The sequence below is a fragment of the Ictidomys tridecemlineatus genome, assembly GCF_052094955.1.
Source record: "Ictidomys tridecemlineatus isolate mIctTri1 chromosome 1 unlocalized genomic scaffold, mIctTri1.hap1 SUPER_1_unloc_1, whole genome shotgun sequence".
Classification (NCBI taxonomy): Eukaryota; Metazoa; Chordata; class Mammalia; order Rodentia; family Sciuridae; genus Ictidomys; species Ictidomys tridecemlineatus.
In genome coordinates, this window is record NW_027520942.1 from 161789 (window position 1) to 189147 (window position 27359).

Sequence of the window (27359 nt, forward strand, 5' to 3'; positions counted from 1 at the left end):
TGTGTTTACCATGCACATATAACACATAAATTTACCTGAATGAACTCACATTTTGTTTCCTGGTATTTTAAAATTTGATTCTTATTTATTTATTTATTGGCTACAATAAATAAATTGGAATTGAACCCAGGGGCACTTAACTACTGAGCCACATCCCCAGCTTATTTTAAAATTTTTATTTAGAGATAGGGTCTTGCAAAGTTGCTTAGGGCCTCACTATATTGCTGAGGCTAGCTTTAAATTTACACTCCTGCAGCCTCAGCCTCCAGAGCCATTGGGATTACATGCCTTTGCCTTTGCCTTTGCACCTGGCTTGTTTCCTGCTGCCTTATGTGACAGTTTGTCTTAAGGTTTTTCATATCAGTAAACGGAAACATGAATAACTTAAAAAAAATTAGTGGAGAATTTTCTTTCTTTTGTATTTATTTATTTATTTAATTTATGTTTAGTTTTGATGGACATAGTACCTTTATTTTATTTATTAATTTCTATGTGGTGCTGAGGATGGAACCCAGTGCCTCATATCATGACGGGAGCAGGAGCAGGAGCGGGAGCGCTCCTTCACTGAGAAGGAAGCCCTGGAGCATTTTCAATACTCACAAAAGTTGAGAGATTGTGCTTTTGCCACTTTTCACCTCTTCAATAGTTCTCCATACATGGCTAGGAAAACCATTGCATTAAATGTTCTATTGTGTATCTCTCAATGCTAAGTTTTCACAAATAGTTAAGACTATCAACAGTAATTCATTACTATTGTCATACTGGTGGTGTTTGGATTTCCTTAGTTGTCTCAAAACATGAATAGTTTTTTTGCCTCATGGTCTAAATAGTTTCCCAAAGGCCGAGTGATATTTTTTTTTTTTGGATGCACTCTAATTTACTCCACCCTATTGAGGGAGTGGTGATGCCAGAAGTGTGCCATTAGTGTGCTGAAACTTATCTCCTAGGGGGAGGACCCTTCCACCTTTTGACCCTGGGGGTGAAGTCCACAACCCAGGATATAGCTGTGGCTATGTAAAGGAAGTCCCAAAGTGATTCTCCCTTTTGTGAGGAGCCTGCAGGAAGGTGTCTTAAGAAATTTGGAAGCAGTCTTCAATCTCCAACTTCTACCCCTGCAAAACGGTAAGAAATAAATGGTTGTTTGCAAGGTAGAGATGCCATGGGGTCTTGTTTTAGAAGCCTGAATGAGCCAAAGCTGTGATATTTCTTCATAGTAGTCTGCTGCTGTTTGTTTAAACTAGTTTTGCTAATGGGGATTGAGCCTAGGACTACTTTATTCCTGAGCTAAATCTCCAAAATATATTTTTAGTTGTCATGAATCTTATTTTACTTTTTTATATATGGTGCTGAGAATTGAATTCCACATCTCACACATGGTAGGCAAGCGCTCTACCACTGAGCCACAATCCCAGCGCCCTCAGTCCATTTTTGTTATTTATTTTACTTTTTATTTTGAGTCAATAGGGTCTCACTGACTTGCTTGAGATTGGCCTAAAATTTGTATCTTCTAGGCTCGTGTTTCAGAATACTTGGGATCTACTCAGGCACTAGTTTGCCCACATTATTTGCTCTTATGTAAGTGAGTTTGTGGAATATATTTGTTGAATTGGCCCTAAATCTTCAAAATGAGTTTGTGGAAGTGAAATCGCTGGGTCAGTACCCAAGGTCCAGAAACAGGGTTGTGAGTCTTTGCATTTCTGTCGGTTCGATAGGTAGACATCCTTTGCATTTTGTTCAGCACCTGTGTGGTAGAACATTTTTGTCTTTTTACACTTTGGGGGGTTCCAGGGTTTGAACCTCAGGGAGATTAATTACTGAACCACTTTCTCAGGTGGTTTTTTATATTTTATTTAGAGACAGGGTATGGCTAAGTTGCTTAGGGCCTTTCTAAATTTCTGAGACTGCCTTTGAATTTGTACTCCTGCCTCAACATCGTGAGCTCTGCTGAGATTATGGAGTGTGTGCCACCTTGCCCAGCCAGTCTTTTCTTATAATTGATTTTGGTTCTTTTTTTTTTTTCTGCCAGTACGAGGAATTAGACCCAGAGGTGTTCTACCACTGCGCTTTATCCCTAGCCTTTTTAAATTTTTTAGAGGCAGGCTAGCTTGGAACTTTTCATCCTACTGCCTCACCTCCAAAAGTAGAGTTATTTGATATTTGTTGTTGTTGTTTGTTTTCTTTTTCTGGAAGAGGGTCTTCCTATGTTGTCCTAAAGTTCGGGGTTCAAGTTGTCCTCCTGCCTCAGCTTTCTGAGCAGCTGAGGCTACAGGCTGGTACTTTCTGGGTCCAGGTTTAGGAGTTTGTTTTTTATTTTACTTATGATTTTTATGCAAATAGAGGTTTGACTCCAGTTGGGTTAAATTTTCATCATTTCAGGAAAGTTTTGCAGTTTTATGATTGTAGAGCTTGCATTAGAGTTTATTCCTGTTTTATTATATATATTTGAGAGAGAGAGAGAGAGAGAGAGAGAGAGAGAGAGAGAGAGAGAGAATTTTGTAATATTTATTTTTTACTTCTCGGCGGACACAACATCTTTGTTTGTATGTGTTACTGAGGATCTAACCTGGGCTGCATGCATGCCAGGCAAGCATGCTACCGCTTGAGCCACATCCCCAGCCCAGTGTTATATATTTTTAACAATTCCTGATTTCTGTGCTAAGGGTATAGGGTGAATGTTGAGCCTGAATGGAAGTCCTGGGGTTTAATGTCTAGTGTTCACCTGCAGCGGCTCGCCAGCCACCCCCAACCCTTCAACCCCTTATTTGTTCCTAATGAGTTTTCCCATTGTATTCTAACTGGTTATTCTTTTTGATAAAGATATTTGTTTTCTAGCATTTTTATGAGTTAATGAATGATAATATACATGCTCTATTTTTGGCAGAACTGGAGATTAAATTGAGAGATGCATAGATGGGTCAGCTCCCCCCCCCCCTTTTGGGGATTTAGAGGTTAATCGCAGGTATTTTTCTTCTATGGAGATACATCTCAAACCCTTTTACATTTTTTTGAGTTTTTTTCTTTTTTTTTTTTTTTTTTTTTAGTTGTAGTTGGACCCACTGTCTGTATTTTATTTTTATGTGGTGCTGAGGATGGAACTCAGCCTCTCGCACCTGCTAGGCCACAACCCCAGCCCCCCTTTTTACTTTTTAAGACAATGTCTCCCTCAGTGGCTGAAGCTGGCTTAAAACTGGGATTCCTCTTTCCTCAGTTTGAAGAGTTGTTGGGATTAAAGGAGTGTACCACTGTAACCAGCTCGACATTAATTCCCTTGTGTGTGTGTTTGTGAGTGCATCCTGTGTGTGTGTGTGCGTGCATTGTGTGTGTGTCCTGTGTGTGTGAGTGTGTGTGAATGAGTGTGTGTGTGTGTTTGATACTGGGGATTCAAACTATGGGAGTTTCAACATTAAGCTACAGCTATGCATTTTGTTGTTGTTGTTGTTTTTCCCTAGGGATTGAATCCAGGGCTCTTAAGTACTGAGCCAAGAAGATATGAATTCACAGGCTGCTCTCTAACTTTCATTTCTCCTGCCTTAGTGCCTTAGTTCCCCTCTCAGAGACTGAGAGGAAATTATAGATGGTCACCTCTATGCCTGGCTCTCACATTTTCTAATGAAGACTTTTCCTTTAAAGTGTTTATGATAATCAATGGTAATCATATGTATAGTAAGTGTATTGGTGATTGGTTCTGGTAGTAATGTTTCCACAGGAGTGTCACTATTGTACATATATCTTTTGTTTGTTTGCTTTGAGGCCTATCCTGTTGTTTGTGAGCTGCTTTATAGTTCTATTATTATTTATTTTGTCTCCAGGGACTAGAAATGGGACCTAGGGGTGATCTACAACTGAGCTTTATCCCTGGCCCTTTTTATTTTTTATTTAGAAGCAGGCTACCCTGCAACTTTTCATCCTAGTGCCTTACCTCTGAAGTAAAGTTATTTTATATTTATTGTTGTTGTTTGTTTTCTTTTTCTGGAAGAGGGTCTTCCTATGTTGTCCAGGTTAGCCTTAAAGTTAAGGGCTTAAGTTGACCTCATGTGCCAGCTTTCTGAGCATCTGGGACTACAGGCTGGTACCTTTTGAGTCCAGTTCAGGCATTTGTCTTTGTTTTCCTTATGATTTTTATCCAAATAGAGGTTTGACTCCATTTGGGTGAAGTTTTTTTTATCATTTCAGTAAAGTTTTGCGGTTTTATAATTGTAGAGCTTGCATGAGAGTTTATTCTTAGGTGTTACATATTTTTAAAAATTGCTGATTTCTGTGCTGAGAGTATAGGTGAATACTGAGCATGTGTGGAGGCCCAGTGTTCATCACCCCCCAACCCTTATACTCCTCATTCATTCCTAATGAGTTTTCCCCCATTGTGTTCTAACTGGTTATTCTTGTTTATAAAGATATTTGTTTTCTAGCATTTTTATAACTTAATGAATGATAATATACATCCTCTATTTTTGGCAGAACTGGGGATTAAATTGAGAGATTCACTGATGGGCCAGCTTTTTTTTTTTTCTATTAGGGATATAGGGGTTAATCACAGATATTTTTCTGCTATGGAGATATATCTCAAAGTCTTTTTATGTTTTTTTAAGTTTTTTCTTTTTTTTTCCAGTTGTAGTTGGACCCACTGTCTTTAATTTATTTTTTTTTTTATGTGGTGCTGAGGATGGAATTCAGTGCCTTGCCACAAACAAGCCCCTTTTGTAGTTTTTAAGACAATGTCTCTGTCAGTTGCTGAAGCTGGCCTCAAACTGGGATTCCTGTTTCCTCAGTTTGCAGAGTTATTTGGATTAAAGGAGTGTATCTCTGTAAGCAGGTGGACATTAATTCCCTTGTGTGTGCTTGTGTGTGTGTGTGTGTGTGTGTGTATTGTGTGTTTTTGACACTGGGGATTCAAACCAGGGAAATTTCACCATTAAGCTATAGCTATGCATTTTTGTTTGTTTGTTTTTTTGTTGTTATTTTTACCTAGGAATTGAATCCAGGGCACTTAAGCACTAAGCCGCATCTTCAGCCTTTTTAAAATATTTTATTTAGAGACAGGGTCTCACTGAGTTGTTTAGTGCCTTGCTAAGTTGTTGAGGCTAGCTTAGAACTCACATTCATTCTGCCTCACCCCTGGAGCCTTTGGGGTAACAGGTTTGCACAACCTTGCCTGGCTTAGCCATGACAATTTTTATTGCTTATTTTGGCAGAAGGTCTGAATTCCTAGGCCGCTCTCTAACTTCAGCAACTGAGGGGGGGATTATATATGGTCACCTCTATGCGTGGCTTTCACATTTTGTAATGAAGAGTTTTCCTTTGAAATTGTTTATGATAATAAGTGGTAATCTTATGTATAGTAAGTGTATTTGTGATTGGTGCTGGTAGTAATGTTTCCATAGGAGTGTTGCTATTGTACATATGTCTTTCGTTTGTTTGTTTTGAGGCCTATCCCGTTGTTTGTGAACTGCTTTTTGGTTCGTTTATTTATTTATTTAGGTACTGGAAGTGGACCCAGGGGTGATCTACCCCCAAGCTTTATCCCTAGCCTTTTTTTTTTTTTTTTAGATCAGGTTAGTTTGCAACTTTTCATCCTACTGCCTCACCTCTGGAGTAGAGTTATTTCATATTTGTTGATGTTTTTTTTTTTTTTTTTTCTGGAAGAGGGTTTTCCTATATTATCCAAGACAGTGTTAAAGTTGGGGGCTCAAGGTGTCCTCCTGTCTCAGCTTTCTGAGAAGCCAGGAGTACAGGCTGGTACATTCTGGGTCCAGGTTTAGGCGTTTGTGTTTTGTTTTCCTAATTTCAGGAAAATTTTGCAGTTTTATAATTGTAGAGCTTGCATAAGAGTTTATTCCTAGGTGTTACATATTTTTAACAATTGCTGATTTCTGTACTGAGGTTGTATGGTGAATGTTGAGCATGTGTGGATGCCTGGGGTTTACTGCCTAGCATTCACCTGCATCATCACATCAACCTTCCCCCAACTCTTCAAACCCTCATTTATTCCTAATGAGTTTTCACCCATTGTGTTCTAATTGGTTATTCTTGTTTATAAAGATATTTGTTTTCTAGCATTCTGATGCCTTTATTTAAAGGTTCATAATATTACATGCACTATTTTTTGTGGAACTGGGGATTAAATTCAGAGCTGCTCTCATCGACCAACTTTTTTTTTAAGTTGGTAGTTTAGGCATTGAATCCAGAGATTCTCTGCCACTGTGCTAAATCCCAAGCCCTTTTTACTTTTTATTTTAAGACAGTGACTTCCTCAGTTACCAAGGCTGGCTTCAAATTTGGTTCCTCCTTCCTTATTTTGCAGAGTTGCTGGGATTAATTGAAGGAGTGTACCTTTTTAACAGCTGGACATTCACTGTGTTGTGTGTGTGTGTGTGTGTGTTTGATACTGGGGATTGAACCCAGGGGAGTTTAACCACTGAGCCACATCCTCAGCCAGTTTTTTTTAATTTTTATTTAGAGAGAGGGTCTTGCTGAGTTGCTTAAGGCTTCACTAAATTGCTGACCTGATTTTGAATTTGTGCTCCTCCTGCCTCAGCCTCCCAAGCTCATGTGTGCCACTATGCCAGCCTGTCCAGTTCTTTGTGAACTGCTCTATGGTTTTATTATTATTATTATAATTATTTTTATTATTTTCTCAAACTAGGGAATTGACCCAGGGGTGATCTCCCACTGAGCTTTATCCCTGGCACTTTTCATTTTTTATTTAGAAGCAGGCTAGACTGCAACTTTTTTCCTTGGCCTCAGCTCCGGAGTAGAGTTATTTCATATTTGTTGCTTGTTTTCTTTCTTTCTTTCTTCCTTCCTTCCTTTCTTCCTTCTTTCTTTCAGAGGGTCTTCCTATGTTGTGCAGGTTTGCGATAAAGTTTGGGGCTCAAGTTGTCCTTCTGTCTTAGCTTTCTGAGCAGCTGGGACTACAGGCTGGTACCCCCTGGGTGCAAGTGTAGGCTTTTGTCTTTTGTGTTTTTTTTTAATTTTAATATTTATTTTTTAGTTTTCGGTGGACACAACATGTTTGTTTGTATGTGGTGCTGAGGATCGAACCCGGGCTGCACGCATGCCAGGCGAGCGCGCTACCTCTTGAGCCACATCCCCAGCCCTCTTTTGTGTTTCTCATGTTTTTCATCGAAATAGAGGTTTGACTCAAGTTGGGTGATGTTTTTTTCTCATTTCAAGAAAGTTTTGCAGTTTTATAATTGTAGAACTTGCATGTGAGTTTATTCCTAAATGGGTGAAACTGGCTTTGAATTATTAATATTTTTAACAATTGCTGATTTCTTTGCTGAGATATACGTTCAATGCTGAGCATTCGTGGAGGCCCTGGGTTTAAGGTCTAGTGTTCTTTTGCAGGGAGGCACCAACCACCAACATGTCTATTCCTAATGAATTTTCCCCCATTGTGTTCTGGCTATTCTTGTTTGTAAAGATATTTGTTTTCTAGTATTCTTATAACTCAAACAAGAACTTTTAATACTTTTTTAGATTATAGATGGAAACAATACCTCTGTTTTGTATTTGTATATTTTTATGTGGTGCTGAAGATCAAACCCAGTGCCTCACATAGGCTAGGCAAGGACTCTTTCACTGAGTTACATCCCCAGCCCACATAAGCAATTTAATGAATGATAATATATGTACTCTGGTTTTGGCGGGAGTGGGGGTTAAATTCAGAGCTGCACTCATGGGCCAACATTCTTTTTTTTCTTGTGGGCATTTAGGGGTAGAACCCAGATATTCTCTGTAACTAAGCTACATTCAAGTCTTTTTTGCTTTCTATTTATTTTATTTTTTCATATTTTTTTAAATTATAAGTGAACGCAATAACTTTATTTCATTTCATGTGGTGCTGAGGATCGAACCCAGCGCCTGACACATGCCAGCTGAGTGCTCTGCCTCTGAGCCGCAGCCCCAGTCCTTTTTTGCTTTATATTTTAAGAAAGTGTCTCCCTCAGTTGCTAAGACTGGTTTCAAACTTTGATTCCTCCTTCCTCAGTTTGCAGAGTTGCTAGAAAAGTGTGTACTTTATAAACAAGTTAGACATTCATTCTTATGTTGGGTGTGTGTGTGTGTGTGTGTGTGTGTTTGACACTGGGGATTGAATCTAGGAGAGTTTTACTACTGAGCTACAGCCATTGAGTTTTTTTGTTTTGTTATATACAGGGCATTGAACCCCTGGGCAATTAAGCACTGAATCACATCCCCAGCCCTTTTTAAATATTTTTTTACAGATGGTCTCACTGATTTGCTTACTGCCTAGTGAAATGGGTGAAACTGGCTTTGAATTGTTAATCCTCCTGCCTCAGCTTCTGGAGCCACTGAGACTATAGGTGTGCACTACCTCGCCTGGCTTAGCCACAGTAGATTTTATTAATTATTCTGGCACAAGGTCTAAATTGCCCAGGCTGCTCACTAACTTTGTCTTTCTTCCTTATTCCCCAAGTGACTGAGAGGGAATTACAGATGGTTACCACTGTGCCTGGCATTCATGGTTTTTGTTTGTTTTTAGTATATACTTAGTTGTCAATGGACATTTTAAAAAATTTATTTATTTATATGTGATGCTGAGAATTCAACCCAGTACGTCACCTGCCAGGCAAGCTCACTACCACTGAGCCACAACCCCAGTCTTCTCCTGTTTTTAATTAAGATTTTTCAAGTGTTTAGGATAATCAGTGGTGATCTTCTGTATAATAAGATGTATTGGTGATCCTTGCTGGTAGTAATGTTTTCACAGGAGTGTCGCTATTGTATGTATATCTTTGTTTGTTTGGTAGGTTTTGGTACTGGAGATTGAACCCAGAGGAACTGCATCACATCCCCAGCCAGTTTCTTATATTTTATTTAGAGACAGGGCTTTGGTGATTGCTTAGGACCTCAGTGCGTTGCTTAAGGCTTTGGTGAGTTGCTGAGGCTGGGTTTCAACTTGCATTCCTCTTGCCTCAGCATTCCATGTTGCTGGGATTACAAGGGGCCGGGGCTTTCCAATTTTTTAATGATTTAATAGCTTGCTAAAGAATTTTGGTTTTTGTCTCTGTTTTAAGGGTCTAGTAAGCAATTGAAGCTTTTATTTAAGCAAGGTATTAGGCATTTGATAGAGACAGTGGCAGTAGGATTATAAAGAATGTGGGAATTTCATCATCAGCCCATGAGTATGTAAATTTTTCTTGTGAGATGTGTGCCTTCACAACACTCAGTTGTTGAGTTTTCATAAAAGGCAGTGTGTATTCTTGAGGTCTTAAACCTGGAAAGAAACTTCTAAAATGCATACATAAGCCTTGTTCTGAGATGTAGACAGGTCCTAGTTGAACCATCTGTATGATCTGAAATTGTTTGTCTTTAATTTACTAGGTGTAGATAGTTTAGATCTTCATTCTTTAATTTTCTGGACTGGGGGTATATTTGTGCTGTACTAAGGAACTATAGCCCCAGTTATTTTAAATTTGCTTTTGAGACAGGGTCTAACTAAATTTCCTAGCTGGCCTCAAACTTGTGATCCTCCTGCCTCAGATTCTCACCTCACTGGGATTGCATGCACATACCACCCTTCCTGGCTTCCAACCTATTGTTTTATGTATACCATGTATTTAAAACTTGGTAATTTAGTTGCATGTGGTGGTGCATTCCCATAAACTCAGCAGCTGAGGAGCCTGAAGCAGTAGGATCATGACTTCAAAGCCATGCTTTGCAACTTAGGGATGTCCAAAAAATTGGTGAAACCCCATCTCTAAATAAAACACAAAGTAGGGCTGGGGATGTGGCTCAGTGATTGAGTTCCTCTGGGTTTAATTCCTGTTACCTAAATATATAAGCAATTCAAATTTTCTAGCTTGTTAGGATAGAGAATAGTTTCAAAATTTCAAAATGAAAAGACTAAGAATAGTAATTTATATGCTTACTGGTCAAAAAAAAATTATGCCATCATTTTAAGGTACTGAGTAGTGCACATATCACAAGTTATATTGAAAACAGCTTTATGCTACTCAACTAATTTGACAGAAGTGTTTGTGAGCATGGCACAGAATTCTTATAGTTTTTGCCACTTTTAGAAATTCTTCCCAGGTCATCAAGTTGAAAATACAGTGGAATATTGAGCATGAAGAAGAATGCTATGCAATTTGTATTCTCTATGCTTTCATTAAAATTATAATTAAAATTTGAACCTTGTTCAATCATTTACCTCTATGGATTATGAAATCCTGCTGGCAGCCACTTGTTGTATATGACAGAAATGAGGAGATGATTTGCTGAATCAGAGTTTATTGAAATACAGTGAAAATTGTTGTGTAGGTTTACATGCTCAGAGGGGAGAGAATAATGTGAAAAATCTTCATAGAATACTGCTGGTAGATGAAGTACTTTATCCACATATTAATGGTTTCCAAAATTCTTAAAGCCCACTGTTCAATTAATATGGAAAAAGGCTTTGTGAAAAGTAAAGTGTCCTTGAAGCTGAGATTTTCCTGTACAGGGGCAGTTCTTGGAGAAGCCAGCTTGACCACCTTGGTGGACAGTCAGGATAACAGGTAAGGTCTCTTATTGCTAGTTGATACAGGTGGTATTGGTGGATGAGGCTTCTGAGATTAATTTGCAGGTGATGAGACCTTGTCACTTCTTGGTTCCAGGCTTTCAGAGAAGTGTCATGGTCTTTCACATGACAGAGGTGGCCCTACCTTAACCTAAGCTCTCAGGGTGTCTGGAAAAACTATAGAGTTGAGATTTTTCTGAAGCTCAGTAGTTTAGATCAGTGGCTGACACGTGGGGAGTCTGATGAGACATATAAGGTCTGGCAACACAACATGCTCTTACAAGAAGGGAAAACTCTCCAAAACATCAAACATTTAGAAGTATTTAAAAATATTTTATACTTACATAACGTATGGCCAAGCACCAAAACCAAGCCACCCTCTGCCCTGGTTCCATGCTCAACCCATGACCAGGTGGACAGAAGATGCCATTATTCCAAGCCTTTGTAATTCTGGAGTATGAAAAGGCTACCCAGGAGCTTTGTAGAGTAAGTGGGCGGAGAAAATGATTTCTTAGAAGAAGAACCTGACTGGCCTGGTTGCCCATGCCTATAATTCTAGTGACTGGGAAGGCTTAAGCAGAAAATTTGCAAGTTGGATGCCAGCCTCAGCAACTTACAAAATGCTGTTTCAAAATCAAAATGGCCACAAGTGTTGCTCCATGATAGAGTGGCCCTGGGTTCCATTCCTAGCACTGCCCTCACCACACCCCTCCAACCAAAAAAAGTGTGGTTGCTCCTGCCTGCAGGACTGTGGGGTCCAGAAATAGACAAAGCATTCACTCTGGCTTCCCACATATCACAGCTAGTCTTTACAAGGTTGGCCCCCTTTCCCATACCTCTTCAAATATATTTTCCAACAACTTTATCTTGCTCCCAATGTTTGTGATATTGATTAAAATTAACATTCATTATGACATCTTGTTTCCAAAATTAATGTTTTTTTGACCCATGCAGGGCATGTGTTCCCTGCAGTCAGCACATGTGCCCCTTACTGAAGTTTGGCCTGCATATTTTTTTAATATTTATTTTCTAGGTATAGATGGATACAACAAAATGCTTTTATTTATTTATTTTTTATGTGATGCTGAGGATTGAACCTGGGTCCTGCTCCTGCTAGGCAAGTGCGCTACTACTGAGCCACAATCCCAACCCCGAGCTGCATATATTTTATGTTGTTTGTTCCTAAGGATTTAAATATTTTATGTCTGTTGTGAAAGGGAGACTTTTTTTTTGTGGTGGTGCTAGGAATTGAACCCAACATGGTGTGCATGCAAGGTAACCACTCTATCAACTGAGCTGCATCCCAGCCCTGAAAGGGACTTTTATATGAGGTTATTGCTGATTCAGTGATTTTTCTAATGATTTTCATGAGAATGAGAAATGATGGTTTTTCATTTTCTTTTTTTTCTTTCTTCTTTATTTTCTACTTTGTGTAATTGGTGCAGGTATCATCAGGTAGTAGAAATGTTCTTCAGTACTCCTGTCTGGTCCCTGAAAGCTTGTGTCCATTAGCTCCACCATGAGTTTGGTTTTAAAATTCAGTTGTACCTGTGTTAAACTCTTAACTGGGTGTTGACCTTATTAACTCAAGTGGGTGTTGACCTTACAAAATATGTTCCTGAGGCTGTGAGGTTGATATTAGATTCAGGTTCGATTCAGGTTCTTAATGTTTACATTTGTGGTCCTGTCTCTAGCTAACAATGTGGTACCTTTTAATTATTATTATTATTATTTTTAGGTACTGAGGATTGAACCCAGTGGTGCTTAACTACCAAGTCACCTACCCAACACTTTTTAATATTTTACATAGAGACAGGGGTCTCATTAAATTGTTTAGGACTTCGATAAGTTGCTGAGGCTGGCATTGAACTCACAATCCCCCTGTCTTAGCTTCCTGAGCTGCTGGAATTACAGGTAGGAGCCACCACTCCCAGCCTGGGGCATTATTTTCAGGTTTTTGTGTCACTGTTAGACTTATTAAAACCTCTTCCATTGTTGTTTCTGTTTGACAGATCCACCCAATTAAATGATGGCATTTTTCTGTGTACTTGAACTTTACTTCATTTAGGACATGGTTTTTTTGTGCATCAAATTTGGCCTGCCACATGTTTTTCTAAGTAAGGTTTCACTGGAACACAGTCATGGCTGCTTTCTTGGCACAGGAGCAGAATTGAGTAGTGGAGCACACTGGATGACCTACAAGGCAGAATTATTTACTAGTTGGCCCTCCAAGGAGGCATTTTCTAGTATGTGCATTCCTGTATCCTTGACCTCCCCTAGACAAGGCTTGTGGCCTGTGTAGTCAGGTTTTTGTCATTAACTACAAAGTACATGATAAGAAAACTAGTTTCAGAGGTTCAATCCATGGTGGACATACTCCATTGCTCTGGGCCCAAAATGAGGCAGAATGTCATGGCGGAAGGGCATGATGGAGGAGTGCTGCCCCATTGATGTTGGTCAGGAGACAGAAAGAGGGGAAGGGAAAGAGGACATAGGGAATATAGACCCATTCCAGATAGGTACCCAGTGACCCACTTCCTTCAATCATACCCCACTTGTGTATGATTACCACTCAATTACTCTATTCAAAATAAGATGAACTGATTTAGGTCACAGCTCTAAGTGTAATCATTTCACCTTTGAATCATTCTACATTAACAGTTTTCACTTTATGTCCAAATCATAATATGATCCTTTTCAATTAGACTGCGGGGACATTGCTTCAATATTTTCCTTACCAGAAAAAAATGCTGCCCTTAAAAGGGTATATGTTCTAGTGGGGGAGAGATTGGCAATAGGAAAGAAATTAGTACATGGTGCAGTAAGTTACAAAGTTGTGGAGGAGGATTGAGAGGAAACAGTGGATGGTACATTAGACACTGAGGTTCTTCCCAGGCCTGGCATCCATGAGCTCTTGCATTTGTCCTTCACCTTTGACTCTTCAAGTGAAACTGGACTTTTCACACCTACTTCCTGCATCTCCCCAGCTGCAGTCAGTGCCCTTCCTGGTCTCTACAAACTGTGAGTACTGAGGTGAAGAACCTGCTGGACAAAGTCCTAGGGTGAGTGCTGCTGAAAATGCACCCAGGGTTGTGTGGGTGGGGGCAAAGAGGGTCTGGAAGAGGGAATTGAAAGGGAATTTGTGTTGGGTGGCCTGGCCCAACGAGCTGCAACCAGATGGACCCTCTTTCCTGTGTCCGGCCCCTTTGTGGGTCTCTTGGTAATCTGTCTTGCTTTGGAGTTTGAACTTGACCTGTGGACATTGACCACATGATATTGATATGGGAGTTATAAGAATTTTCATCACTTGTGTGTTTTCAAAAATGATAGAAATAATGGACCCATGTGAGGACTTTAATGGAAATTCAGTAGAAGTAATTTGTAATGTCTGGCACATGGTTAAGTACCAGCAACATTTGCGAAATGAAGTAAAATAGTTGTATTCCATATAGTTATAGTGCTTAGGAACTTTGGTTTTTATGCTTAAGTGTTAGTAATAGTTGAGTGTTATCTTCTATAAGATGGAAGAGAATGATCAACTTTAGTTTCCACTGAGTATTAACTCAAATGGTTGAATATAGGTTTTCCAAGGAAAATGAAGATAAGATGTACTTAAGGAATACATTTGTAATTTGTTCATGTTTTCAGGCACTTGGTGGACATTGTCTTACCAGGAGGAACATTTATATTTTCAGTATAAAGATTTCATAGAAAAATAAGCAGAGTGCCTTTATTTTAAAATTAATGGTAATTTCAGTCATGTATTTAAAAAATAGAATACTTTTGTATTGGTACTTGTCATCAAGTTCCTATACGTTGACGCCTCCAGGATATTAATTGTGAGGAACAGAGTCTCAGGCAAGTGGTACATTTCTGGTGTTGTAACTAATAATTTTATTAAGTCAATATTTGTGGTTCTATGATTGAGGTTTTATATATTTGATAAATATTTTTAAGAATAACTTCAGGGCTGAGGTTGTGGCTCAGCGGCAGAGTGCTTGCCTAGCATGAATGAGGCACTGGGTTTGATTCTCAGCACCACATATCAATAATTAAAATAAAGGTCCATTGACAAATAAAAAAAAATTCTAAAAAAGATGTAAAGATGCTATGTTAGTTTTTCATGGCTGTGATCAAAATAACCTAAACAAGAACAACTTGGAGAAAGAACAGTTTATTTTGGTTCATGGTTTCAGTGGACGCAGTCATGGTCAATTAGCACCATTGATATGGCACCCAAATGAGGCAGAATATCATGGCAGAGGGTATGGTAGAGAAAGCTGCTCAGCTCTTGGCAGTGGGGAACCAGGGTCGAAGAGAAAGGGGCCAAAGACAAATACTGTCCTCAAGGCCAAACCCATAATGACTTACTTCCTCCATTTATGCCCCATATGCCTATACTTTTCACCACCTCCCTGCGGTCCCTTCAAATTATTAAGCCAACTAATAGATGAACCCACTGGTAACGTCAGAACTCTCATGAACATTCACCTCTGGAACATGGTGGCATTGCCTTAACCATGGGCTTTCCAGATTAAAAACAGTAACAGATTTTATTATTGGTTCTATTTTAACATAATGTAGTTGTTATAACTGAGTTTCATGATGTAATTTGTTTTATGACTTTGTATTGTCCAAGTGTCTAGAGTATCAGAAGAAACTCAGACTCAATAAAGAGCAGACATGAGGGAGGTTGGTTATTAGAGGCAGGGTTATAGCAGGGGAATTGATCCTATGAAGTCAACACAGGATTGACATGTTCACATCTGAGATGAGAAAGAGTAAATTCACTTGAATTTGTTCTGGTTTGGTGGCCCCATATTGTTGGTGGAATTAGAAGACTAAGGCTCTAGGACTTGTTTTGTTCTTGTGATTAAAAACCAGGGCCTGGTACAAGCTAGGGAAGCAATCACTGGTTGACACTCCTAGCTTTAGGCAGCAGGCTGTAAAATTTTAGGCAGCTTTTCTACCTTAGCCTCTCTTTGGAGCACAATAGACAATTTTAATTGTAAGGCATATAAGTAAGAGTAATTTATATAAAGGAACAAAATGATGCTTGTTCACAGGCATACACTTAAGGTATTGCTCTATGATGTAATGTTTTCTGACAAATGCATCCTGGGTTAATTTTGTCTATATGCAAACATCAGAGTGTGTACCCACATAAAGTAAGATGGCTACATCACTAAGCGATCTAGTCTGATGGGAATAAACTGATCTTCATTGACTGAAATGTTATGTCATTTGTGACTGTAACTGGGACCACAGAGGTAAACCTTTTGTCAACAGTTCATTATTTTTTATGGGTTTGCATGTTTCTCACACAAACAAACTGAGGTTTGAGCAGAAGATTTGCTCCTGGACGTCCCCTATATGAGACTTCTAGGAAGGGCCAGTTTGGCCCATTCCTAGCCAGTACCTGATGTGTGAGAATCATGTGACTGAAATGACTAGAAAGAAGCCCTTTCCATCTTGAGGGGTTATACTTGTGGCCAAGCCGGATGTGCCTGCTTCAGATGGTAAGTCTCCTTCCTTCATATAGTGGTGGGGTGGGGTGGGGGTAGGGGGTTGTCTAGAACTTTTGGTTTTCTGAGATTGGTTTGTCATGGGACTGCTGGGCTCCTGTCACACCTGGGGCTGAACACTGGACACAGCAGCAGAGCTGGAAACATCACAGGCAATCAGGCCTCTCAGCTCTACCATGCAAGTGTGAGAAATAGGGTTATGAGGAAACGCCATAGGTGCACAGTAGGTATGTGTGCAGGAAATAAGATCCAGCTGAACAGTGCCAGTGTGGGCACCGGATATGGAAATTTGGCTGGGCAATGCAAGTGTTGTGGCCTTTTTTGGGGGAAGCTGCAGATAGATACTCCATAAGCCCCCCCCCCACCATGCCCAGCATCTCTTTGTTTTGGTGTAACTGGCTCTTTACACTTGTTGCCCAGATTTTTTGCTTTGGACCCGTTTCAATTCCTTTTTAATATTTTCTGCACCAGTCCTGTGTCATTATCCCATTCCCACATGTTTACTGCCTGGTCGTAAAAACTTTGCCTCACAAAATTACGATGTTATTGTGTACGACTTCCATGGCCATAGATTCCCATCCTTGTCTAGGTTTCAAGACCCTTTCCTTAGATACATAGTCCTGGGAAAGTGCCTGGACCCCTTAGTAGGGATCATTAAGAAATTTTCTTTCTCAGACCTGTGACCATGCTCCAGGACCCCAGACAGCCTGAGGTGGACCTGGGCCTTGAGCCTTCCTCCCCCCTGTGCCACCTACTCCACTGTCTCCACTCCCTTCCTCCCATCCCCTGGGACTGATGGGGGGCGTGGTAACTGGCTTTCCAGACCAGGGCCTGGCTCCTTGCTATAGTCCCAGACCACTCATCTCCAGGACCCTGGCCCTATCCCTATCTCTGGATCTCAGGCCCCTTGCTGGTGCCTCTACTTGAACCTCCCCTCTTTTGCCCTGGTGCTGTGGGATCCCTGCACTGCCTGGACCCTCCAGTCAACCTGATTCTCCCCAGCCTGGGCTCCTCCATGGGTCCCGGGTCTCTACCCACCCAGACACCAAGGTTCATGCTGGCTCTGGCAGCCTTTCCACACCCCCCCCCCGGGCCCTCCTATGGCCCTGCTTGGCTCCAGGTCCCTATCTGGAGGATCTACTCCCCTGGATTGCAGAGGAGTGCAATGGGCTGGCCTCTGAGCCCTCGAGGCTCCCTAGGGGAAACACAGCCCTGCCCCTCGCCTGGGCCCCCTTGGCTGCCCGTAGCTTTACACATGGCAGTGGACGTGGGCGCTGCGCTGAACTTGGCCTGCGCGATCCCCTCCCTTCCCTCCCCTGCCCTCTTGCCTTGCGGGCTGCCCCTAATCCAAGCCAGCCCTCCCTAATCATGGAGCTTTAAGCTCCAGTCCTGGGGCCTGGCTCCTGTGCCGGGCCCCTGTGCGCGTGTTCGTCGTCATGTCTCGTGGCGTGCTATGGGGTCGGGTGGCGTCGCTCTGGGTCGTCGGGTCAAACCGGGGGTCTCTTGCTTGGGCCCCCTACCGCACGCACTCCCCTCGGTGCCCCTTGCGCCACCCCCACCCCACTCTTTCCTCCTTCTCCAGTGTTTGCCAGTGTTTCTGATTTGCAAAGGAAGGGAGCATCCAGGAGGGAATGGATATGGGGTTTGGAGTGTTGTGTGGCTCAAATGGAGGCAAATATAACTGGGGCTTTCCCTCAGTGTCATTCATCTACAGATCACCTTTTATACCTCTTAGGGCAGCCGGGAGGAATTTTCAGAGAAGGAACCTTAGAATTTTCCCCTGACTGTAGCTCAGGCCAGAAATTCCTCATGTTGTTCCATACTCCTTCATCCACTTCCACACATCCAAGGAAGATCGGGACTAGGGACACTGTTTACTCAAGCCAATTGCTCTCTGAGCCTGGACAGAAGAGTAGGAAGAGGCTTCAGCAGACCCCAACATACCTGCTCTGTGTTTAACAGGTGATTAACAGCTGCCTAGGCCAGAAACCTTTCACCCTAGTCTTGAAGAGTGGTGGCTGCACTAACTGCATTTAAATAGCCGACAGGTACCCATCATCCTCCAAAATAAGAGAAAGAAAGATGTACCTCAAACTGATGTGGGATGTATGGAGAGGAGCTTATCTCAGTATAGAGGTAAGCTCCTCAAAATATGAACCTCCAAATATGATATCGCTGGTTATTGGTGAAGACTGCTGCTTCTGCACATGTTGAAGTTTGAACATTAGAGAAGCGGGCCAAGGCAAGCAAATGAAGCAGGGTTTATTTAAAAGACTACTCTTGCGAGGGAGAAAGGGGGCATAGCTTCTATCCTGGTATCCCAAGAAGCCAGGTGTTCTGCCCTTTTTATATGTCCTAGGCTTCCTTTGATGTTCTCCTTCCCTTTTTATTTTTCTTATTCCTGTGGTCATGACTAGGCCCAGGAATGCTTGGTGGGATGGCCAAAAGTTGAGAAATAGGTAGGCTTAAGGCAGAAGGGCAGAATGGAGTAGAGGAAAAACACCCTAATAACCTTATAGCTCCTTGTAGGGCAGAGATTTTCCTGAGACTGGTTACTTTTACAACAGGTTGGAGCAGGGGCAGGTTCCTGATAAGATCCCTCAGGGACAGTCTCCCACTTCCCAGACTCACTCAAAATTGGCCTCCTAGATGTGACCTGACTTTATTTACTTATCTATACTGATGCCTGTCTAATTCTGGTTTCCACACCCTTAGAAAAGGAATCACCTGCTCATACTTTAACAGGAGATTCTGATTCAGTAGGTCTGTGGGGAGCCTGAGAGTGCAGTTCCAGCCTGCTCTCAGGTGAAGGCCTCCCAGCAGGGAATAGCTCACAGCAGTCAGTAGACTACAATCCACAGCCAATGGGACCCAGGCCCACAGGGCAGAAAGTGGGAAGGCTAAGACAGCCTTATCTGTTTTTCATTCACAAACAGGACCCTCTTGCTAGCTGGTGTAGCACACCTACCACCACTGAAAAGAACAGAAGTTAAGATATTTGCTTGGTGAGGTGTGAATAGGTGTGGTTGGAATGAGCCATTAGGCAGGCAAGACAACACAACCTCTGCCTCTTGATTCTGCTTTGGATCAGTGAGACACACTGGTCTTCAGTGCCCTGATGCTCCAACATCCACCCTTTCAAATGTTAGGATATACTCTGGGGTATTGATGTTGCTGGGAAAGAAAGTTTTATTTTAGGTAGTTAAAATTTTTTTAAATCTCAGTAACATTGTTTTCATTTCAGTGGCCTTTAGTGATTAATAAGTACAATCTATGATTTGTCAGGATCTCTTAAGCAATGAGTTAAGATATTTTTTCTATTTTCTAAAAACTTTTTTATAAACCTAGAACATTAATAAACAATGGGAGATCAAGAGTCTGTCTTTTTATATCTAATGACAGTAAAAGATGTGTGCAGATCATTTATCCAAACACTTCTAATTGTTAATAAAATTTAAGTTCCTTCTTTTTTAAAAAAAATTTTAGTTGCAGATGGACACAATAGCTTTATTTTATTCATTTGTTTTTTATGTGGTGCTGAGAATCAAACCCAATGCCTCACACATGGTAGGCAAGGCCCCTACCACTGAACTACAACCCCTGCCAGTTCCTTCATTCTTGAGAGGAGTCCATCTTTTTCATATTTTACCCTTTGCCTTTCATATTGCCCTCTAGTTTTCTCACTCTGAATAAAACAAGATAAAAGGGAAAATGTCAATTTTTCATAAGAAATGATATGCTTTCTATGATAAACCTAATGATAACTCACTTATAGGATTCTGAATGATAGGAGTAGCATAGTAGCCAGGGCCCAACTCAGAATCTGGTGCTGGTAAGAGCTTAAGTTTGAAAATGGCAAGACAAAAGTTGGGGCTTAACCTAAAGGCAAATGTCAGAAGAAGGGGCTTTTGTTTTGCCATTCACTGAGGGTTTTGCTCTTCTGCTTTACAATTAACTGAAGAAATTCATGAAATAACTACTTACTTTTTTTTCTTTTATTTAAAGAGGGGATAAAATGTCATTTAGAAAAATTCCCTAGGCTGAAGCCATACCTCAGTGGTAAAGTGCTTGCTTCACACGTGTGATGCACTGGGTTTAATCCTCTGTACCACATAAAAATACTTAGATACTGTGTTTGCATCTACAACTAAATAAATATTTTTAGAAAATCCCTCACAATTACTATAATCTATTAATAAAAATCTTATTATGTTATTATAGACCAAAAGAGGCTGATTTAATCTGAAAATCTTCCTAAAGGTCTAGAATACGAAGGGCACAGATGAAAAGTGTGCCTGCACCAAGACACTACTATAGCTGGATATTCCAGTTTCAGTTTGGGCACCACTCCACCTTGTACCTTCCAACCCAAACAAGGAAGGTGTGAATCTGCAGGGCTCCTGTGTGGGGCTGGCATCCCAGGGCAGTGGATCTGAAGTAAAAATGGGTTTTAGAGACCAAAAAAGCTTTGGGAATGCCCCTGGGAGACATATGTGGTGTCCAACAGGCTCATCTTCCGTTCTGTAATTTTGAATGCACTGATCTCTTGGGACTAGGACCTCATCTGCAGTAGCTTGGGGATGCCAAGACCTGATAGGTGCTTATACAGAGCCTCCAATTTTATCCATAAAGGAAGTCATTTCTGTGACTTTAAGGATCCTGCTCAGCAACCCTCAGGTAAGTGGATTGGTTCTTGCTTGCTCAAGGCTTTCGCAAGGTGGGGAATTTCCCCCCACATTGTGGTCCCTTTCCAGGTAGAACTCAAGGACTACAGAATTCTGAACCTGCTCCCACAGGAGAGAAAAGAATTAGTTTTCTTCATGTTCATTTTTTATATTGTTTAAAAATGTATCTATTGACATATTTACAACAAACATTGAAGGGGTTCATGTTATATCTTCATTCATACCAAGGGCATTGGTCACTTCCACCAACTTGTCTTCTATCTTCTCCTCAATTCTTCCTAGACCCTAATAATCCTTACTCTACATTCAAGTAAACTTTTTGTTTATAAAATTCTAAATTTGAGAGAGAACATGCCATACATGTAGCTATTTTCATAACAACTTGCTGAAATATGCGTGATTGAATAATATGCTTGATTGAATAATAATGCTGAGTTGATGACATTGAATGGATAATTAAACAGGGGGGCCGGTGTTTCTATAAAATGTAAATATATGTGTGCTTCTGATAATTTTTTAATAACCAATTTCTGGTAACCTTGCAACAGTGGGCCATACTTGTAATCACACCTATTGAGGAACCTGAGGTGGGAGGACTTCAAGGTTTAGAATGTCTGGGATATTTAGGAAGGCTCTGTGGCTGAAAGAAAATACCAATAAAGGGGCTCTGGTAGTAAAATGTGAAAAATTATTTTACATTAGGGAGATGTTTTAAAGGGCCACAGTTTTGTTCTTCATTGGGTTTATGCTTGTAGGATAATAAGCAGTATGATCATGTAAGAATGATCAAACCTTTACAAAGGTTATTTGTTGTACTATGTTTTAGGAACTGTTGTTACTTTGCTCATATTTCCTTTTTTCTTCTTCAGTACTGGGAATTGAAGCAAGGTCCCTAGAACAAAGCTACATTTCTAGGCTTTTTATAATTTTGAGAGAGAGTCTCCTTTAGTCCCTCACCTGACTTCAGACTTTTATTCCTTCTACCTCAGCTTCATAGTTGCTGTGATGACAAGTGTGTGACAGAACAATGCTGGACTGACCTATGGTTTCTTAGAATCCTAAGACATAAGTTTCAAAATTAAGAATTTAGTTCTCACTTCACAGATTGAATAATGTTTACCAGCTGTGACTTAAAAATTTTAAATTTATAATCACATTTTAATTTATTAAATGTTGAGATAAGAATTTAAGTCTGAACCATATTTTTTTTTGATATTTGAAGAGTATAGCTTTCCATTCCCCCACCCCACCTCTCTATTCCCCTTAGTCCTTATAATTTAGGAATTCATCAGTAGAGAAACACAACAGGTAGCTGAGAATTCCAATCAAGAGTGGAGAATTGATTTCCATCTTTTCTCCTAACAGGACTCTCTACAGAGGACTCGGTTGCAGCATTGCCTGTGGTGTGATTTTGGATAATAAATTAAGCCTTTGTAGAAGCAAAGGTACATGCCCTGAAGAAGCGCTGTGATCATGGGATTTCACATACACAAAGGAAACAGAGAATCTGGTGTTTCATAATGAGTAAGCCTTTGCGAAATATTTTAACCTTAATCTACTTAATCTAATTAATTAATTACTTAATCTAATGAATTACTCATACCAATTAGATTTATTATAATTGCATCCAAGATGATTTCTATTCTTTTTTTCTTTTTTTAAAAAATTTTTTCTTCCAAGATATACAGGACAGTAAATATGATTGCTTTTCTACTGAAGTTCATCGGACCCAACCTTGTGAAGCAATTTATTGCCAAGAGTACTATCATCATCCAACATAATGAACGCTACCTTGAAATTGTTCATTCAAGTGGGCTATCAATAAAAAACAAATGCTGAGCAGCCACTCAATTCTTTCCATCCTCTTTCAGCCCTGCCACTGCTTCTTCTGATTTAGAGGCCAAAGTCATGGACCAATTACTCTTGTGTCAAGCAAGCTCAGGAATCTACAGAGTGACAGTAATATCCTAGTTGCCTTTGTCACTGAGCTTAGAAGATTCTGGGAAGTTGTTTCCCTTTCTGTCCTCAGCTGGGAGAACCCAGGTGGGAAAGCCTAAAATATAGGCCATGGGGGCTGCTATATTTGGTCTCCTTCCATCCAGACACTTGCCTAGCGCCCATACACAATAGAACCATCCCTAGTTCTACCTGCCTGCCTTTCCAGAACCCTATGCCGATGACATCAAAGAACTCAAATTCATCCTCAGGAGAGTGCCATGCTGCAAAGCAACCAGACAGTCACCTGACCTGGCAGCTTCTTTTGGTGAAATCCGTATAGTCCTAGAGACAGGCTCCCAAGAGACATGCAAACTTTTAACCCTGATCCATGACCACTGAGTTCTAGGAGTACTGAGTGTTCAGATTAGTAGATTTTGTTTTTACTTCTGTTCCAGAAAAATGTAAGATGTATCACTTACCAAAGTCTCCTTGTTTACTTTCTAATAGGCAATCGATGTTGTTGTACAGGCTCTCATAAATATTTGGTTCTCTTGATCAACAGGAGACAGAATGAAGAGAGAAGAGAGGATGGAGGAGTGCTGCAAGTGGTAGGAGACAGAGCTCTGATTCTGAGCTGTGCTGTGGACTGGACATCGGAGCCTTAGAGATGGTCTCCTTTGGTGGACAGAGGTATGGAAAGTATCCAGAGAAGGCGATGCAAAGAAGCCCCAAATTTTAGCCTCAAACAATATATCCAAGTATAGGAAAGAAATTATGGGACGGTAGGAGCTTCTTAGGTGGAAAATGTGTCTCTTTGCACAATATCTGTATCCTGCATCTATTTAAGGAAGGGCCTGGAGTCTTCAGTGTCTAAGACAGCCACAAGGATGTCCTTGACCAGCACAGCTTCTCTCAGACACTATCATCTCTGAGTGGTGTCACTGAGATCCAGTTTAATACCAACCAGGGAGAGAAGGTCCTGGAAGGCAGAATGTCTGCCTCTGGTCCCTGGATCCCTGTGGTAATGAGTTAAACTATATAGAAAATGTACAAATTTCTCTATTTAAACAATGTATTTCCTGATGGAAAGGCTTACACAGAAGAAAACCTATAAAGTATCTAGATGAAATTTTGAAAGACATGTTTTCTTTTACCTGTATATTTTCTCAAAGAAAAAATTATATAAAACTAACCTTATAAAAACATCCTGAAATCAAAAATATTTTAAATATTCTTTTTATGGAGAATATGTATTTTTAAATATATTTTCTCAGTTGTAGATGGACACAATACCTTTCTTTATTTCTCTTTATGTGGTGCTAAGAATCAAACCCAGGGCCCCACACATGTTAGTTGAGCACTGTATCTCTGAGTCACAACCCCAGCCCAACAGGAAATGTATTATTTTATTTATCCATTCTTCTGGGGTTGTCAAAAATTAAAGAGATTATTATAAGCTCAAGGCACAAAGTCTAATATAATAGCATGATTGTATTCCTTCAGTCTTTAGGAACCCACACTGAACACATACAGTTTATGCACAAGGGATAAAGAAAATTAGCAATCTGATCAAAAACCAAAAGCAGATTTCAGGCTGAATATTAGAGAATGTCTCTCAAAAATCGCACAGCAACTGGCCCATAGAGAGAGTTTCAGAAATTAGAAAAGACTGGACAGGTAGCCATCAACACCAGAGCAAACCTCTACAGAGCCACAAAGCCCCTGGCAAATGTCAGAATACTGGGTCATTCCAAGTGTTTTGGGGGAATATGTGCATGCTTTACTGCACATCACTATTGGAAAATAAATGCTGCACCCTAAGGAACAATCTGTCAATTATTGGTAAAATTAAGGTCATCCATTTTTTATGAAACAGTTTTATTAATCGTCACCTGTTCTAGAGAAATTCTCCCACAGGTTCATAGAGACAATTATGTGTGGTTATGGGGACAGCAGCAATATGAATGTCCACTGCAGAACAATGTAGAGTTGGGGTGTGCTAAGGCACATCAGAGGCTACTATGTCAGAATTTGAAGCAGCAGATTAAATGTACATAAAAAGATCTTAATACGTTGCAGATGGGGACTTTGAGTGCAGATTAGTGGTAGAGTGGTTGCCAGCATGCATGAAGTCCTAGCATCAATACCCAATGATACTTAAAAAAATAGTCGAAAGAAAGAAAAAGAAAAAAAAAAGAAATGTTAAAATTTTTTCTAAATACAATTGGGTATGTCCCCTGAAACTTTTTACATCAATTAAAAATATAATCTCCTGAAGAATGAATCAATCCTCTTCCTATAACTTGTTAGAGGTTATGGTGAAAATGGTTCACTATTGTGTTGATACAAAAAGCTCGAAAAAATCTTGCAAATCAAGAGGTTCAAATATTTGTGTTCACTTTTGAAACACAGCAAAACTGTCAAGGCCATCAAGGGTATGCATATCCATGGTCTTAAGAGTATGATCCAGCACCACTGAGTCTGGTCTCTGAAACCAGCTAGTCCATATGTGGAGAACTAGCTAGGTGTAGTGACCCTTGCAGACAATCCCAAAGAAGCAAGAGACTGAGGGAAGAAATACAGATGTTTGAGGCCATCCTAGGCAAGATAGCCAGATCTTGTCTCAAACACAAGATAAAATGGGCTGACAGGAAGATCTTTGGTAAAGTCTAATATTCAATCACAAGAATCATTGAAAAACAAACAAAAATTAAATGCAGAATTAGGCCAGGTATTTTGATTTTTTTCTTTTGTATTTTATTTAAAGACAGAGTCTCACTGAATTGCTTTGCACCTTGCCCTTGCTAAGGCTGGCTTTGAATTCAACATTCTCCTTCCTTGACCTCCCAAGCTTCTGGGATTACAGAGGTGCACCACCATGGATGGTTAATTTGTCTATGTTTATTTGAAATAGAGAAAGAATTTTTGGAGTGAATTGAAACTTGAAAGAACTAGAGGCTCGCTTCTGTTTTACCTCATCAATGCATCCATTACCTAATTCAATCAAAACCAAGGAATTTCCAAAAATGCCTTCAGGATTGGTCCACTTGCACCTTAATCCTATGAGGGTCCTCAATCAATGTATGATGCAAATTAATGTCCCTCCCACATGATTGGGTGTTTCTTCTGAGGTTAACTACTGGACAGAACACTATGAAAAGCTTCAGTCCATACCAGACTGAATGAGTTTTTCCTTTTTCTAGGCCAGGTAAAAACACACCTTGGCATGGTAGGGAAGCTGAAGCTATGGCAGTCTGTCAGTCAACCTGGAGATCACTGACTCTTAGGAGATCTTGTCCACAGCCCCACATTCCCCTAGGCCTGAACCCAGGTAATTTTCCTTCACTGAGCTGCCACTCCTCCCAGTGCCTCCAGAGATGCAGAGATGTGAATTTTCCAGTAAGCCAACTGCCTCACTGGGCTTACAAAGAGCAGGGAGCTGTCTTTGGGGAACTGAGGTTGTGCAGTAAAAGTATGTGTTGTTACCCAGGAGCAGGGTGTTGAGATGGACCAGCATCAAGTTCAAGACCATTCAGCAGCCAATGACTAAAACCTCTCAGGAGCTCTAGTCACCTCAAATATCTGCAAACACTATGGTTAGTGGGACCAATGGGTCCTGAACTTCCAAGGAGGTGCCAGTGCTTGGACAATTGGACAAACCCACACTCAAGCCTTCTCTTGGAGCCCAGGATTTCCCCAGAAGCTGCTGAAAACTGAGGCTCACATCCCAGAGGAACCCAGAAAGGAAAGGAATCTCATCTTGAGGATGCCTTGCAGTACAATGCCCTTCAGCCAAAGCCCTAGAAGGAACCTGAAATACACCAGTGGGGACCCTCATACTGCCCCTGTGGACTCATGCACTGGGACTATGCTGTGCATGCCTAGGCACTTTGAAGTCTTGGATGTGGTGATCATTCCTCATTTTGTTCTTTCTCTCTGAAATGATTTAAAGGTTCTTGAATAAAAAAAATTCTTTGTGTAATTAATTTGTTAAAGAACTCTTCTTTTAAATGAACTGAGAATTCTTCTAGTTTCTAATGTGATTGAATTTTTCATGATGAGCCATTCCTTTATTCACTGCTTGTCTATTGATCTGGAGGGGGTGAGTAAAGGGTCAGTTTGGGAAGCTGTATAGGTAGGTCTGGGCCAGGAAGGAGCCAATTACCCAGCTCAGATCTGTGGCTGAACTCAATGCCATCTCTGGAGATATGAGGGTAGTGTGCTAACAGAATGTATAGTTGGGTGGCCACTTGATGGTGTCTCTTCAAAACTGAATGTGACCTTCCGGAAGAGGAGAGAGAATAAGCATCAATGAATAACCTTTAAATGGTCTACAGTTAATTTCTTATTAACTAAGAAGGATATCAAAATGAAATCTCTAGTCTTGGGACTTCTGAGTTGACAATCATGGGATCCAAGACATCAGCTCTAGGTCAGACATGTCCAGACAGTTACAGAATCCTGCCCTGGTGAGCTATGTCTAGGTTAAGAGAGTTTACAGATTTTCTTTTGAGATCCACCAAAACTGAAGGTTTTTGGGTGGGGTCATATGCCTAATGTCAGTTGGCTGAGCTAGCTTTATCAAATTATCATCAGCAGGATGCCATGTTGTTTACTAGTAGTCTAAGCTACACAGGAGGCTCAGGCAGGAGCATTTCTTGGGCCCAGGACTTTGAAGCCTCCCTGGAGAAC

The 27359-nt window shown here is 40.5% G+C and overlaps 1 long non-coding RNA gene across 5 annotated transcripts in view; it reads left to right on the plus strand.

Annotated features, from left to right (window-relative positions):
- The first annotated feature begins 948 nt into the window (after positions 1-948).
- The window catches only part of LOC144372184 (uncharacterized), a 47775-nt gene continuing 21364 nt past the window's right edge, over positions 949-27359 (plus strand). The window contains exons 1-11 of one of the 5 annotated variants that reach the window (XR_013432203.1): positions 949-1122; positions 10463-10517; positions 12258-12433; positions 12532-12779; positions 13466-16038; positions 17780-18006; positions 18086-18180; positions 20601-20721; positions 22095-22253; positions 23230-23357; positions 25435-26649. This is a non-coding gene — a long non-coding RNA (uncharacterized LOC144372184). Of the gene's footprint in view, positions 1123-10462; positions 10518-12257; positions 12434-12531; positions 12780-13465; positions 16039-17779; positions 18181-20600; positions 20722-22094; positions 22254-23229; positions 23358-25434; positions 26650-27359 lie in introns of those variants that run through there. The other 4 variants (XR_013432201.1, XR_013432202.1, XR_013432205.1 and 1 more) reach the window with 4 other exon arrangements.